General features: G+C 41.9%; 1 protein-coding gene across 1 annotated transcript in view; it reads left to right on the top strand.

Moving 5' to 3' along the window:
- Positions 1-5,233: 5,233 nt before the first annotated feature.
- Positions 5,234-15,141, top strand: part of LOC122777793 (cadherin-12-like) — a 65,963-nt gene continuing 56,055 nt past the window's right edge. Inside the window, exon 1 of the mRNA XM_044039272.1 lies at positions 5,234-5,396. The gene's annotated coding sequence lies outside the window, so the exon portion shown is untranslated. The remainder of the gene's footprint in view (positions 5,397-15,141) is intronic.

Below are 15,141 nucleotides of genomic sequence, written 5' to 3'. Positions count from 1 at the left end.
TAAATGAAAGGGCAAATCACCACTTTAACCAGAGGGCAGAACACCAGTTTACTCACCATTTAGGGTGCCAAATCTTCTCCTTACAGTCTTCTTCCCTTTTTTACTGCTATTTTTTAGGGGCAGCTGTATATCAGTAGTAAAGCAGGTCATCTTCCAACTGGAAGGTCGGGGTTCGATCTCCTGCTTGGCATGATCTAAATGCTGATGTGTCCCTGGGCGAGACACTTAACAGCAAATGCCTCCTGGCTGTGCCGCCAGCACCAGAATGGCCATGACAGATGTTTGATGGAATTGATAGAAAGTGCTGCATGTCAATGACATTCATGAATGTGTAGGATTCAGTCATCGAGAAGAGAAGTGGACGACTTTAAAGTGGAGTCCCAGAAGAATCCTCAGACAGCTTCTCGTATACCCAGGAGAGTCACATAAAGCTTAAAAACCACCTGGCCAGCTTTTATTACAGCTCCTAATGTTGATGGATCTGTTTTACAAAGACCCGTCCTAAAGCAGTGAAACCATCTGGTTATCAGCATGATCACAGGAACATGCTAACAACCTCAGTCCAGCCTCAGCTCAATTGGTCATTACGGCTCACAAGGAGGAAAATATGTGTTTGGTTCATTTCAAAAAAAAGGGAGGATGAACATCATTAATTACAGATCTAAGAAAAAAAGAAATGAAACTGTTGAGAAAACCACTTCATACATTTAGAACTGTATTCTTGGTTGGAACATTTGATAAATGTGTCCAAAAGTTTAACTGAAAACCAGTCAATTATTCAACTATTTCAAATAAACATAGTTTAATGATTTTCTTTATTAATTAAAAGCTCCTTTTCCACCTATGGTCCCAGTGCGCCTCGCCTTACGTCGGTTTAGGTTGGTTTTTCCACTACAAAATAGTACCTACTCAATGTGGGCGGAGTCATCACTGCACGGCTGCATGAAACGTCCACACACACAAACACACCTTACACACACACACACACACACACAGGAGTGACTAGTGACTTGTAAAGCAGTTGTTTTCAGTGTAACTGAATCATTAGAATCAGTTCATTAAAACATATTTGTTCTGGACTTCCTCCATGACCGGAGCACAGACTCCATCTGACACAGTCACTGGACAGGGTTTGTGGCAATCAGTGGCCGGCAGTCTGATGACGTCATACATAGTATCGCCTAAGAAAAGCAAGTACTAAAAAAAGTACCTGGTACTATGCCAGTGGAGTCGAGTCGAGCTCGTGGAAACGCGACAAAACTCTTTGGTTTTTGGACAAAACTCTTTGGTTTTTGGACAAAACTCTTTGGTTTTTGGACAAAACTCTTTGGTTTTTGGACAAAACAAAACATTTAAAGACGTCATCATCAATAGTTTCCACACATGTTTTTGCATGTTATAGAATGAGAATCTGTGTATAATGTACAGTAGTGTATATGTGCAGAATAGTACACAGGCTCTTTCTATTTAATAAAGCAGAGGCTGCTTTGGTGCGCGACTCTGTGTGTACGCCTGTTTATGCATCAGTCTCAGACGTAGATCGAACATAATTTCAACTTCTATTAGAACTCTCTAAATCACGGGATCCAGTCCTCGCGGAGACTGCCGCGATCAATATTTTCACTTAAAATGTATATTTGTCTTTTTCACCTGTGAGTGAGATAAGAAAGTGAGAGGAGGGACGTCGCGCTTTGGCCGTCAGTGAGATAAAAGCAGAGGGGAGAGAAAGTCAGACAGAAAACAAACACCACAGAGAGTGTGCGTGTATGTGGGTCAGTCACCAGTGAGGGACATTCATCTATCAAAGCTCCATCAAAAATGCAAGAGCTGCAGCTTTTTTTTGATTAGCGCTTAGATTAAAGACACGTACGGAGCCTCTCTGATCATCTGTCAAACCACTCGGGCCACGGAGAGTGAGCCGCGCGCTGTCATGAAGCTGAACACACACGTGCAGAAATGTGTTTAAAAAATGTTTTTGCAGTGAGCGCACTAGCGCGGCAGCGTCTCATCACGTGCTAAAGTCTGTAATTAAGGAAGCCAGATGAAGGTTCTCTGTAGAACCGAATGGAGACCCCTGCAGCGTCGAGCTTTAACACAGGGGAGGGAGGAGGAGGCTAATCCACACTTTAGACTTTGTTTTGTCGGGACTGTGTGTGTGTGTGTGTGTGTGTTCACCTGCATTTTTACACACTCCTTAAACTTCAAAGAGCTATTTGTGGGCTAAGGATTTGGTTTTCAGGTTCATGTTAGGCAGAGCAGCGTGAGTGTGTCGATGCATTTGTGTGCAAATGCATGAAACACAACCATACTTGTGGGTAAAGTCACCCTGTGTTCGTCTTCTATTCATGCAGGAGTCACTGTTGGCTGTCATAACAGGCAGGCATGCTCGGAAGTGTGTGTGTGTGTGTGTGATTAAGTGCTAGGCAAGAGCCCTTGCTGCTGGAGAAGCTCAGGGGAGATCCAGTCGAATATCTCCTACAATGCAGCGAAAACAGCCAGCAGAGGAACATACTGTTTGCCTGGAACCCTTTCGACTGATATTCTGTCAACAACTCTGAACTATCTTTACAGTGGTGGGTGCGGGGAGGGGGTCTGGTTTGAGGGGAGGAAGTGGAACAAGGGAATATGATAAAATGGAAAGAGACGGGAGGCAGAGCAGACGAGAGAGAAATATAAGTTTGGGACTTTTTCAACAGGTCCTGCTAAAAGATAGACAAACACAGAGAGATTAGATTAGATGTGTCACTACTGATGATCCTTTCTTTTAAGATGACCAGTCATGTCCTAGTTTGTCAGACGAGTCAACACATTGCAACAAAAGGGCTTATAAAAAAACAATTAAAACACTAAAACAATATTGTATTTGTTTTAAAAAAAAAAATAAACTGTGTAAAGCAAAAGCAGAGAACTGTGGTATAAAGAAAAAATGGTCCCTAATAAACTTTTTCAGAGCAGAGAATGTTCACAATTTGAAACTTAAACCTTTTCCTACTTAATAAATTGTACAATAGCATTTCCACCACTTATATCCATGTATACGGGACTGTAATTTTAGTAATATTCATATTCATAGTGTCAAGGTAACTCAACAAATCCGCACAAACACTATCATAATTTCATGTTCAGTCTTTTATTCACGGTGGTTTCATATATATACATATATAGATATATGTTTAAAACTTTAATTACAATTTTTAGGTGGTGTGCACTGAAGCTGCAGTGATAATTATAACTGTACTGTGTGAGCCAATATCAGCCACCTTTTAGTGAATCAAAGTAGCGGTGAGAGATTTCTGAGCGCTGCAATATTCCCCACTTCAGTCAAAGCAAGAGCAGATGTGGGAGCAGGTCTATGACAAGCAGTCACAGCCAAAAATTAACACTCTCCTTCGAAGTGGGCTCAGCTGTAGTTTCCTTCACGCTAAACATTTTTTTCACTCGTTAATGAACTGCATCGCACCATGAGGACCGTTGTCGTCCGCGCGTTTGAGTGACATTCTGCTCACGCGGTGTGAGCGAACACATCGTCCACTAATTCGCCCGAGCCACGTTGTTCTGAAGTGTCCTTATGCAAGACGTTAACCGCAGATTGCTGCTGGTGGCTGAGCCAGCACTGTGGGGACGATGTGTAAATAATGTGTGATTGAACAAAAAGAGGGGAAGAGCTGATGAGTGAAGTGCTGTGGGCTCAATGCAACCCTTACCAACTATATCCTGTTATAAGGTTTAAGACTGTTAATAATATACATGTTTTATGAAAAGAAAGGTACAGAAGGTTTGTGATTGCAGCAGCACATATACATATATATATATATATATGTAGTCTGAATTCATTTGAAAAAGCATATTCACTTCATGCACAATTCAAGATGCGTGTGCAGCCATGGCCAGTGGATCATTTGTCTTGACTTGCATTACTCGAATGAATGAACCCAACCTGCGACTCTTTGCTCAGGGCTAACGCCAGAACTGACTTCCTGTGTTCTTCTTAAAGTGGACGGCGTGAATCATCCACAGTATTGACAGTATTCAATATGCAGTCCCACTTTCTCACTCACCTTCTGTGTCTTGTTCACTTGTGGTGAAAATATACCTACAGTATATCTCTGATACAACACTGGGATGTTGGATGGGCTTTCATCCATGCAAGTTTTCTGCTTCGGTTTTTGATATTTCACCTCCAGTTCTATGTGCTTCCCAGAGTGGTGCAAAATTTGTGTCTTTCGTGTCACGCCTTAAAACGTGGGTGGGCATACGCCGTGCGATTTATTCTCAAGCGCTTCGTAAACCTGCGGCTCAAACTGTACGACTAAATGTGTGTGCGCACACTTTACGGTCCGATGCACAGGGGCGATACCCTCATGAGGGGGCGAGGGTTTGATTTTCACCCGACCATGGGATTGCAGATCGGGACCTGGTCGTGAGAGGATAACTGGTGCTCATTACCTCGTGTCCACTACATGATGCACGATTACGGCGAAATTAGTCACACCAGTCAAAAATCGGCTCAAAATCGCGGTTGGATTAGTTTAACGAGACAAGGCTCGATTGATGAGTGTTTTTGTCTTTTTTTTCTAACCTGATATTTTGGGATGTTTCAGCAGGAAAAGCACAGGTGTTCGTTTCGTGAAAACACCTGCGGCAAAACGAATGAAGGGATCAAGCATCGGCAGGCAGCTGTGGTCATTGGCAGACGTACAGGTGTGTCGCGTGAGGAAACCTGATTTGAATCCAAATACCTATTTGTGTTTAGGTCGAGGCAACAAAAACAATGCGGACTGAAGACAGAATGATGGATGAAGTGACTTCCAAACTACCAGGTGATATCATGTACATACTGTTATTAAAGTGCTCTTTTGGACTTGTCCATGGCTGAAACGTCTGGGGGATGTTCACTGTGTATTGTGGTTGCATGTAATATTATATGGGGAATATTAAAGGGACTTTCCTTCATTTTTTTTCTCAATAACATTTTCAATAGAATTAGTTGTGAATGCAGACACAAAGCCGCACCTCAACCACTGTGTCAGCACCGCATGAGGAGAAAAGCCAAACGAGGGAATGACAAGGACTGGATAAAAAAAAAATAAAGGAAGGGAGTGAGTGAGTGAGGCACACATACAGAGAGAGAGAGGGAGGGGGCCAAGAGATGTACGAAAGAGAAAGAGGCAGAGGGAGGGAGGGAGGGACTTAGAGGGAAAGCGAGGGAGCGAGATAGAGGATATACATAGAGGAGAGGGGAAGAGGGGAAAGCCACATAGAGCATGCTTTTAGTTCAACAGGGTGAACTGACAGAGAGGAATCACAACAGAGTTCTGCGATATTTGGACTTACTCCACTCAGCAGCAGCAGCAGCTCAGGGGGGAGACAGACACTGAGAGAGGCTTGTGTGTGAGGTAAGTGCTCGGCTTTACTCCTGCTTACTGATGAGAACACTGTACAGAAGGACAGTGACTGCACGTCACAGTCCTCTCTGTGACTTTGTGACACTTTGTGGTCGGTGAGTTTCAGGTGTGGTCATTTTAATTTCTCAACTGTTTTACAAGAGATGGGGAACAATAAGCTTGTGGGTGAGGGGTTAGGGCAGTGTGTGTGTGTGTGTGGTTGAGTCCTCTAAGCTCTCTCAAATCAGTTAAAGAAGTGACAGCTTTCTGAAGAGAAGCTGCATTCAGGACGGGTTGCACATTCCTGAAGTGCCTGATTAAGCTGTGGTGGCTTACATTGTGATATGAGACTTGACAACCATGTAGCGATGTTGCTGTAGAATGTAGCGTCGCACTCATACAGTTGTTTTCAGCCCGAAAAACACTCACACAAACAGTACACCACAGACATTTCTACTCATCAGTGATCATAACTGTAAAAACCAAAGATCTCATTTTGTGACTAACTTGCACCGATACATTCATGGGGAACTCTCATCCATTATATCACCATGTTACAATCAATACATCAACACAGAAGCATCAATGTATGCTCCTATATGTACGCACGTACAAGACAAGGCAATATATGTATATTATGAAACTCCCCCGAGCAATAATGTGACATTTAGATGTTTTTATTTAATTTCTAATGCCGCATTATCATGAGTCTGAGCGACAGGAAAACATGACGGCAGATCACCATCATCATCACAACTCATCACACTGTTGTAGGATGGTGCACCAAACAAGTGCGTAAGATTGGGATTGTTACAGAGAGTGATTTTTAATGTGCACTGTTTTGCACACCGAGTTATTCGATGTGACTCGGTGAAGGGCAATAATGGAGAGGAGAGGAGTTTGGAGAAAATGGGTGTCAACTACTTTGAGAATACGGGGAACAAAGCAAAAGTTGGTGGCTTTTAACTTTACACGTCTACGACTGACACACAGCCCAGCTGACAAGGAGCTACACAATTGCCTACTTTGTAATTTATTGTTGTTTTAGCTTTGCTTTATGGTCTTTTAAATAACTACATTGAGCATTATTTACCTGATAAGGCTCCAAACACAGTTTGAAGTAGTGTTATGCTCATTATTCTTATCATGACTGTATTTCACTTGCAATTTATCTAACTACCCTATACCATGATGCTAAAACAAAAGAGATACAACCTTACTTGTTTCAAGGAAAATCAATTCAGAATTCCCAATTTTTGGGAAAAAGGTCACAGAAAACATAACCTCCATGGCGGATGTAATATCATATTAATAGTAATATCTTGTCTCTTCCATATGCAGGCGTTTTTGTAAAAATGTAACTGCTCTCCAGCTGCGATAAAGGAGCAAAAAAAAATCTGCAGCCCTAGTCAAGGATAATGCCAGTGGGAACGTTAAAGGATCATTCTGCTGCTCGTCCAAAATAAAGTGCAACCCAGAAGTTTCCCAGCTAGAATCTTTCCAGAACATGGACCAGCTGAGTTTCCAAGAGCCAGTGTTGATCGACTCAGTCGCAGTATGGACCGAACCTAACCGTACCATGATGGAAACATATCCAGAACAGTGCACACAGACACGCGGACGGTGCTTTAGTCTGAACACGTCGACAACACAGGAGACGATCATGGCAGACATTATAGCACGAACGGACCCTTATCTTGTATGTGCGAGCAGAAAATGTGAAGCAACTCTGCGCGGCCAGGTGAAGCCGAAAGTCCCTTAGGCCGCGTCTTGTTGCAAATCCTTGTCTGCCTGAGTGTTTACAGTGGGCAGATGGCAAACAGTGGCTGTCTGTGGAAAATGAGGCTGATAAAAGCTGTGACTCAAAATCAATGAGCAGTGATCCTACAGGCAACTGCTGACAGCCACTTAGAAAAAAAAGAGTGCACTACATCAAATATGTGCATGTATTATAAAAAAAAAAAAAACTATAAATTTCCCTCAGAACTTCAAATGTCACACTATAAAGAAAAGGCATGTCCATGTCTGTGCTCCACTTATGTCACTTTGCATTTGTCTGTGACACATGAGGCGAAAAAAACCCCCAACAACACGTATTTATTTTACAAAGCGAGCGGAATGAAAACATGTCATTATTAGTTCTATGCAGAGGAGAGCGGTGGGGTACCTCACTGCTGAATAAGTCTTTTGATGCTCCCCTGCACTCTCTGAAAGGAATGTCTTGCTGAAGTCAGATACGTCTACTTAATAGACTCACTTTCTTGGTCTTATTCCCCTCGAGGGAAATCCCATGCCTCAGCTTTTATTTACTGTCACTGTGCCTCATCCCTTTGGGAATATTTTTGTTTTTTTACTATGATCAAGGAGAGAGTATATCCTGTACTACAAACTGCCTGGTTTATTATCTGGAATGTGGCCGTGGTTTAAAGCTGGGGTGTGAAATGTGAAAAGTTTTCACACGGTGACAGCCGTCAATAAAAAGACACTGTCTTCCTCACAGTAATACACAGTTATAAATATGAATATGATAATAAATACATGGGAGCATATGGAATTATTGGCAGCCGTACCAATGGCAGATGATCAGAGTCTCAGAAGAGTCGCGAACAGCAGCCAAAATTCCAAATTTCACTACAAACACCAAGTGTTAATATTGTGGGGGTAAAGCTTTGATGAGAGGGACACATTAGTGACACAATATGCAGAGATACAGACAACTTCACCAGGGATCATTTTATAATCACAATAATGTGAGATTCCGCTGGTTGTCTGTGAAAGCTGTGGGAGACTTTTTAGAGTGTCAATTTAAATGTGTGGAACGAATCTTCGTGAAATTAATTTGATACGATGTTATGCAGCATTGTGAGCTTGGGTCTGTAGGTGGGAAGAAGTTTAACCTTTAACCCCACGTCAGTTTGTCAGCAGCAGGTGCATTGTAGCATATCAAAAACCTAAATCCATTGTGTGGCCGGTCCATTAACTGGCTTTTTAAAAGCTCTGGCTACAATATTACTGACTCCTATGTCAATAAATGAAGTTTTATCAGTTGCCATGGAGATCAATTGACATTTGATATCATTCCCCACACAGAAATAAGTAAGTACAGGCCCTTGAGTTGGGATTCATCTAAGGTTGCAAATGTGGCAGTTGTCTGTAATGTAGTGGATGTAATTGGTTGTGGGGCATGTGGTGGACTGCATAAGAGATCACTTCACCCCGGCTTTCCATCCACGTTGTCCTACTCTCTGAACTGGAACATGGCCTGTACTGTTTGAATACCTAATGACCTCTGCGATCCTAAACCAGGAAGTGTTATCACTGAAACGAACACTCACCAAATCCTGTCATTTTTGTGACTTTTTAAATCGCTATTCTTCTTAACTACTGGGCCTGATTCAGGTTTTTTTTTGCCTATATCACTGACTTAAAACCCCTTTTTTTGTGGGGCAAAAGATTATAAACACTCTCCAAAGTTAAATAATGCATGACGGGGATGAAAGATGCACCATCTTCCCCAGTTCCAAGTCAATGGAGCATCAAAGTGAATTTAAAGCTGTTTTCCAAGGTAACATCGCTGCATAACGTCACTTAAAGTATTTATGATATCGTACTCTGGCTTTTAAAAGCAGACATGTTCATTAGCTTGTCTTGTAAGGTGAGAGATAGGATTAAAAAAAAAATGAGGATTAGAGGTCAGGAGAAGCTGTAACCTGGAGAAGGTCTGGTTTGTTGCAAAGCCAATAGGACTTAAGTAGATTGGGATTGTTGGGATTTACTGTGTTGGCTCAGCTCATCACAAGCAGGATGGACAATGCTGTGCGGGACAGTCAAGTAATACCACTAAAACAAATGGATGAAATTAGAATTTAGAGGAACATTATTGCTTTAAATTCCACTTCTTCGTGATTGGTGTAGATCTGGGGGCGAGACAAGAAGAATGTCTTTGGAGCCTCTGCTTATACAATAAAGGTCTCATTTGGGGGTGGAGTGGCTCAGTGGTTAAGACCCTGCCTTGTGTACCAAAGACATCATGGTCGCAAGTTCGATTCCACCCCTGGCTAATTGTACTTGATTCCATTGTAAATCGCTTTGGATAAAAGCGTCTGCTAAATGACATGTAATGTAATGTAATTTGTGTCCATTTAACCACCTGTTTGCATCTTCTCTCCTCATTCTTTCTGAGAACGCTCCGTGCTGAGATTCAGCAACGCTACAGCTACGCCCACAGCCCACACAGGCCACATGAGCACTGGATTGATTTCATCTAAAGAGCAAAGAGCAGAAAAAGGGCAACCGTGTATTCACGAGGGACGCAAGGGACCTGAGAACAGACCTGAACCGGAAATAAATGTGTTATTTCAAATTGTGAGATGAAAAATAAGATGCTGCTCACCCACAATGTCATGGTTATTAACTGTTTATTGTACACCGGTTATTGACCTCTCAGTGTAAAGATTCTGGTCATGGCTATTTGGTGCAGAGGACAAGCCGCAGCGATGCAGCTAATTCAGCAGTACTTGCCCAAAACAGGATTATTTTTGCAGTTAAGTGCCACTAATAATAACAAAGTAGAGTCTACTTTATTGCTGTTTTTTAACTTCACTAGATGCAGTGTCAGCCTCCCATGAGCAGGTCCTCTGTCTGAGGAAGCAGTGAAGTCACAAACCCAGTATTTTCTCCTCAAGCTCTGCTGCTTGACTGAAGCTTTCGCTGTGGCTACAGAGAACAACTGGGATGTCTTTGGGGAAATAGCAAAGCCTGGCAAAGAGAGATGGCTAACATCCTCTCAAAGTACACTGTCTCAAAGCCCCAGAGCAACTCCACTTACTCTCTCATAGGCATTTTACCTATGTTTTTTTCATGAATGTGTTTTTGTTCCTTTGGCTTAACAACATCCGCTTACTACAGTATACATGTGTATACTGAAACATACAGTCTGTTATGGATTTGACCAGTATAGACCTCATACCACACGGAAACTTGATGCATACATGCATACATGATACAAGGTGGATTTTCTGTGCATCTTCACCATTCACATCTGGCATGATGAGGTTAAAGGAAAATTCTACAGACATTCTAGGTCTATTTTCGGATACTAATGAGTTCATATTTTGTGTTGGTGTTTTGCAATTTCAACTGAAGATCTAAAACGGCAGCACACGGGGCAACACACGCGTCGAGACAAATCGCTATTTCTCAAACCACTGTAAGGCTCAAAACCACATTTGATTATTGTGGTAGTGAGGAGAGAGGGTTCCTACAGACAAACCAAAGTGTACATAAGTTTGCAAGTGTACAGGCAGATTCTACAGAAGACAGTTTATGGAGCCACTACTTTACCCGAACTTGTCGTCCTGTGACGGCATCTTCAAAGTCTGTAACAACCTTGCTTGTTTCTAAATTGTCCAAGGTGTGCAACATTTGCTAATTTTGAATATTTTAACGTCAAGTCACCTGCAGCACACGTTCTGGTTACACGTGAACCCGTCTGAAGCAAAAAAAGAAATGGATTGTGGTCCAAGCTGCAAAATTGACTTATTGAAATTCCGTCACCGATGTGAACGTTGCATTGACTGGATGCAAATTTAAAACATATAATTAATGTGAACAAACTTCAAGGAAGAAAAACATGCAAATAGTACTTTTGCAATGCTGTTTTTTTAGTTGTTAGATTGCTCCATTTTGATTTTGGAAACAGGTTTCATCCCAACATAAAATTCAGCGTGATCCAACCTAACCCATTTAACCAAATCGAAATCAAATAATCTTCATGCCGTTCACGTTTGTTTTGTGAAACAGAAAACACCAAGAATAAAACAATACTGATGAAATCCTGTCAACATATCCAAATATTTATGTCCTTATGTCTGTTCTTCATTTTTCTCAACAACTGCACATCAACACTGTCAACTCTGCAGCAAACTTGTCAAGCGGTGGCTGGGAAAACTGAAGACAGAGAGACAGATTAGATATAGATTTATTGTAAGAAACTGACAACAATAATAACAATAACACAGATAGTGACTATATAAGAGTGAGTATGACTATAGAGATTTAAGCGTCTCTGAAATAAAGGAGATATTCTGGTAAAGTTTCTTTTTGACTTATTTGCTGACAAACTGCACTCACTTGACCTGAAATTAGAGCCAATCTTGACAACCTGGCACCTCCAGATAATCAAATATCCAAACCAGAGCCGCAATCCATCAGCTGTCTCTCTAATGCAGCTGATACAGGCTCACGTTTTGTAACATGATAGGCGTGATATTACTGCAAGAGATACTGCGCATGGATGAGCAATATTTCACTTTGCTTTGTAAGAGTTAGGTTAAGTAGAAGGTGATGGCAAGCTTTTGCTTTTCTCATTTAAATGTTAGTTTTACAGTATACTGTTTATTTCAGAGAACATAATCCCTCACTCATGATCTAAGTAAATGAAAAAACCTTGTCAGGAAACAAAGAAAAAAATCCATTAGTTGGGTTAATCTGCTACAGAAACAACTACAGGTGATGCCACGACCGGACACTTAAATACCATTTTAATGCCAATTTAGAACAGATCCAATCAATCCACAGTGTTATCTTGCTTTGGCTCGGGCTATAAGGCACTTAAGCCACCACATGTAGACTGACCCTACTTGAGGCCATCAGCACCTGGAGCAGCCAGATAAACCAATTACCCTACAGTGTAATCCTTTATCACTGACAGTGCTGTGGTTAATAAATGTCAAAATGTGCCCAGCCATGGAAAATACAGGAACTATTGAAAATATTTGTAGAAGATGTGGCCATTTGCGACGGTGAAGTCCGCTAGCTTAAATGGTAACGTTTTAGCGATAAAGCCCGCTAGTGTAGCAGAATTGAGATCGCCGTCGGCATGACCAGAAGCCTCTGTCTTCGTTAAGAAGTAACAGCCACGATCAAGTTCTTCGGCAATACGTTTTTTTCTGGTCCATCTTTATTCAACGGTGAAAACACACGCAGCTTCTCGAAGCAGCAGTAGCAGTGAAGCGCCTCCAAAACAACAAAAGCACTGGATTGTCATATCACCACACCCTAACAAGGAATCGGTTCACAGCGATCAAACAATCCTGATTCAAATACGAAGTGTATGGTTTTAAGACCCACAGTACATAAAATACAATACATAAAATGGTTGACTCGGTTTGTACTGGGCCGACTTGTTGCTGGTTTACTCGTGGCGGGTCACAAATTAGTTCCCGTGATTGAACTTGTCAGCACCACATATGATTTTCTCCACATTCCCATGCTGCACGTTGTTTAATGTCAACACAGAGAGAGGCAGCGTTGCACCATTAAAGTGAGAAGAAAGACAAAGAAACACCTACAAAATAAAAGTTTCAGAAGTGACTTCCACTGAAGTTTAAACGCTCTGTCAGCGTTTCGCTGTCATTAGCATTCCCTCCTCCTTCCTCCCGTCTGGAACACGTGGGGCATTTATTCACTTTCAAACAAACCTAATCTCAAGAGCAGTGGGGGCTGCCTCTTTGTGGGATTTCTGGTTGGGAAAAAAAAAAAGGTTTAAAACACCCAACCAAACACATAAACACAGTCTGTGTTTGCCTGCAAATGAAAATGTATTTTGTGAGCATACTGGCTGCAGCATTGTTATCAGTGAAGCCCAGTATTTCAGCATCACATGTTTCCTCAATTCCTGATTGGTGATTGTACGTCTTAATGTAATACATTCGTTACACATAACCTGATCCCAGAGTGACTGTCTTGCCTGGATTCTATGTTTTATATCAGCGTAATGAAGGCTCAGCTGAGAATGCTGCATATGTTGATTGACTCTGACTTGAATTGCCTCCCGACAGTTGGTCCAGTGAGAAGTGGCAACTTATTAATATTCATTTGGATATTGGTGTGAATGTGGGGTGTTTTTATTCAACCACTTTGGTCCTGACTTATTTTACTCGTCCTCAGTGAGTGATTCTGCTGCAGGATTCCTGCTCATGCATCTGATTGTGGCATTTCTTATTCCAGCGTTCTTGCATAGCTGTTATGGGTTTTCATGCATATCGTGTCTTCAGCCACGTGCCCAGTTTTTCCTCAGCCTCGTGCAACAGCGTGAATGTGATTCATCGCACTTTTCACACTCAGCAACCCAGTGAATAAAGATGACATGATGAATGTCTTGCTGTACATTTCGGCACACCTTTACTGCGTTAAAGGGTTTGGAGACATGAGATGAAGTATCATTTGTGACACGGGGTGATGAAACAAGACAAACTGTTTAGTTTTGGAATCCTCTGTGCAGCCATGTGTGGAAGCATCATGGGAACAGGTTGTCTGGTTTTAATTAGCCTACACGACTTTACCTGTTACTTGGGACACCAACACGGATCATGATAACTTCTGGCTTTACCTGTGGTTGCTGACTTTGCTTTGGATTTTTTTTTTCCCGGTGTTTCATAGCCAAGCCAGAACTTCTGGTCTTCTGTCGATTTATTTGCATGGAAGTCAAACGAACAGACACAGGCCAAAACATTCCCATTTCATTAAAGACTTTTGCTGAAACCAACTGTTACAAAACAAACATGAAACCTCGTTGGCTCGAAGTCATGTTATCTTTCAAAGTTGTTGTCCTGTCCTGATGTATAAAGCTAACCTAACGTGACGGGAAATGCCAAACCGTAAATGATCACACAAAAATAATCTACTTTCTCAGCAGCCCACACTTGCTTTCCAACAAGTTTCTTCCTCAAGTTTATATACGAAGACAAACGTGATTTCTCCCAAAAGTGACCAAAGAATCTAAGTCATCCCCAACCTTCAGTTTTTAGGTGATACAGCCAGGGGACTGGTTTGATGCAGGTGAGGCTCAAACCTAAAATCACTGTCTTCCTACGAAAAAACCTTCAAATCCTTCAAATCCTCTCAGGCCACATCAAACACTGACACTGATCCTTCAGCTGTGAAGAAAAAATGGCATCAGCTGAAGCTGACTGGAGAGTTATTGCATCTGCAGGTATTTGGTCACAGACCGAAAGTAAGGGACATATTAATATTTTACTCCCATCCCAGCACCAGATGAAAGGTTATTAAAATTCATCGACTGAAAACAGACATGTCACTTCTGAATTCCATTCCATTGCATCCAGTCGTGTGTGTGTGTGTGTGTGTGGGGGGGGTTATTGCTAAGATTTTAAACAGATTTCCATTCCATTTTGTTTAAAGTTGCAAATCAAATAAGCAGCACTGAGCAACACGGAACGGAAGCAGGGTTTAAAAGAGCCATTCGTTCTCATAATTGGCCCTTTTAGCCAGGTTGACTGAATTAACTAATGACCGCGTTCTCAACGGAGCTCCGCAGTGGGGTGCATGGGTTTGTTGTTGTTGTTTTTTTGCTGTGGCATCATTTTTCTGGTCTGCTCTGCTAATTTGCTTGGGTGAGCTTAGACTGAGAGTTCAGGTTAACTCTTTGTATTTGTTTTTGTACACATTGTGAAGATAAATTGTTCTGAGCATTTGATACATTAGATTTTATAATATGAACATGACAAACAAAGGAACCCTGTGTCCTGGGTATGACTCTAAACTGCATTCAGGCGGAGCGTGGAGGTCGTGTGTGGGATCAGTGCACCCAAACCCGAAACCTATAAAAAGTGCACAGGTGACCGTTACTACTGGCGAGTGTGGCCGGCGCCATAAAACTAAGCGGGCCCTTGCGTTACTAGGGTTTGGAACCTTCAAGTCTCCAACAGCAGTTGTCTTGCAGCTGGTGGATGAG

The sequence above is a fragment of the Solea senegalensis genome, linkage group LG1 (assembly GCF_019176455.1).
Source record: "Solea senegalensis isolate Sse05_10M linkage group LG1, IFAPA_SoseM_1, whole genome shotgun sequence".
In the NCBI taxonomy this organism is placed as follows: domain Eukaryota; kingdom Metazoa; phylum Chordata; class Actinopteri; order Pleuronectiformes; family Soleidae; genus Solea; species Solea senegalensis.
This window is presented reverse-complemented; position numbering and strand designations above follow the sequence as displayed.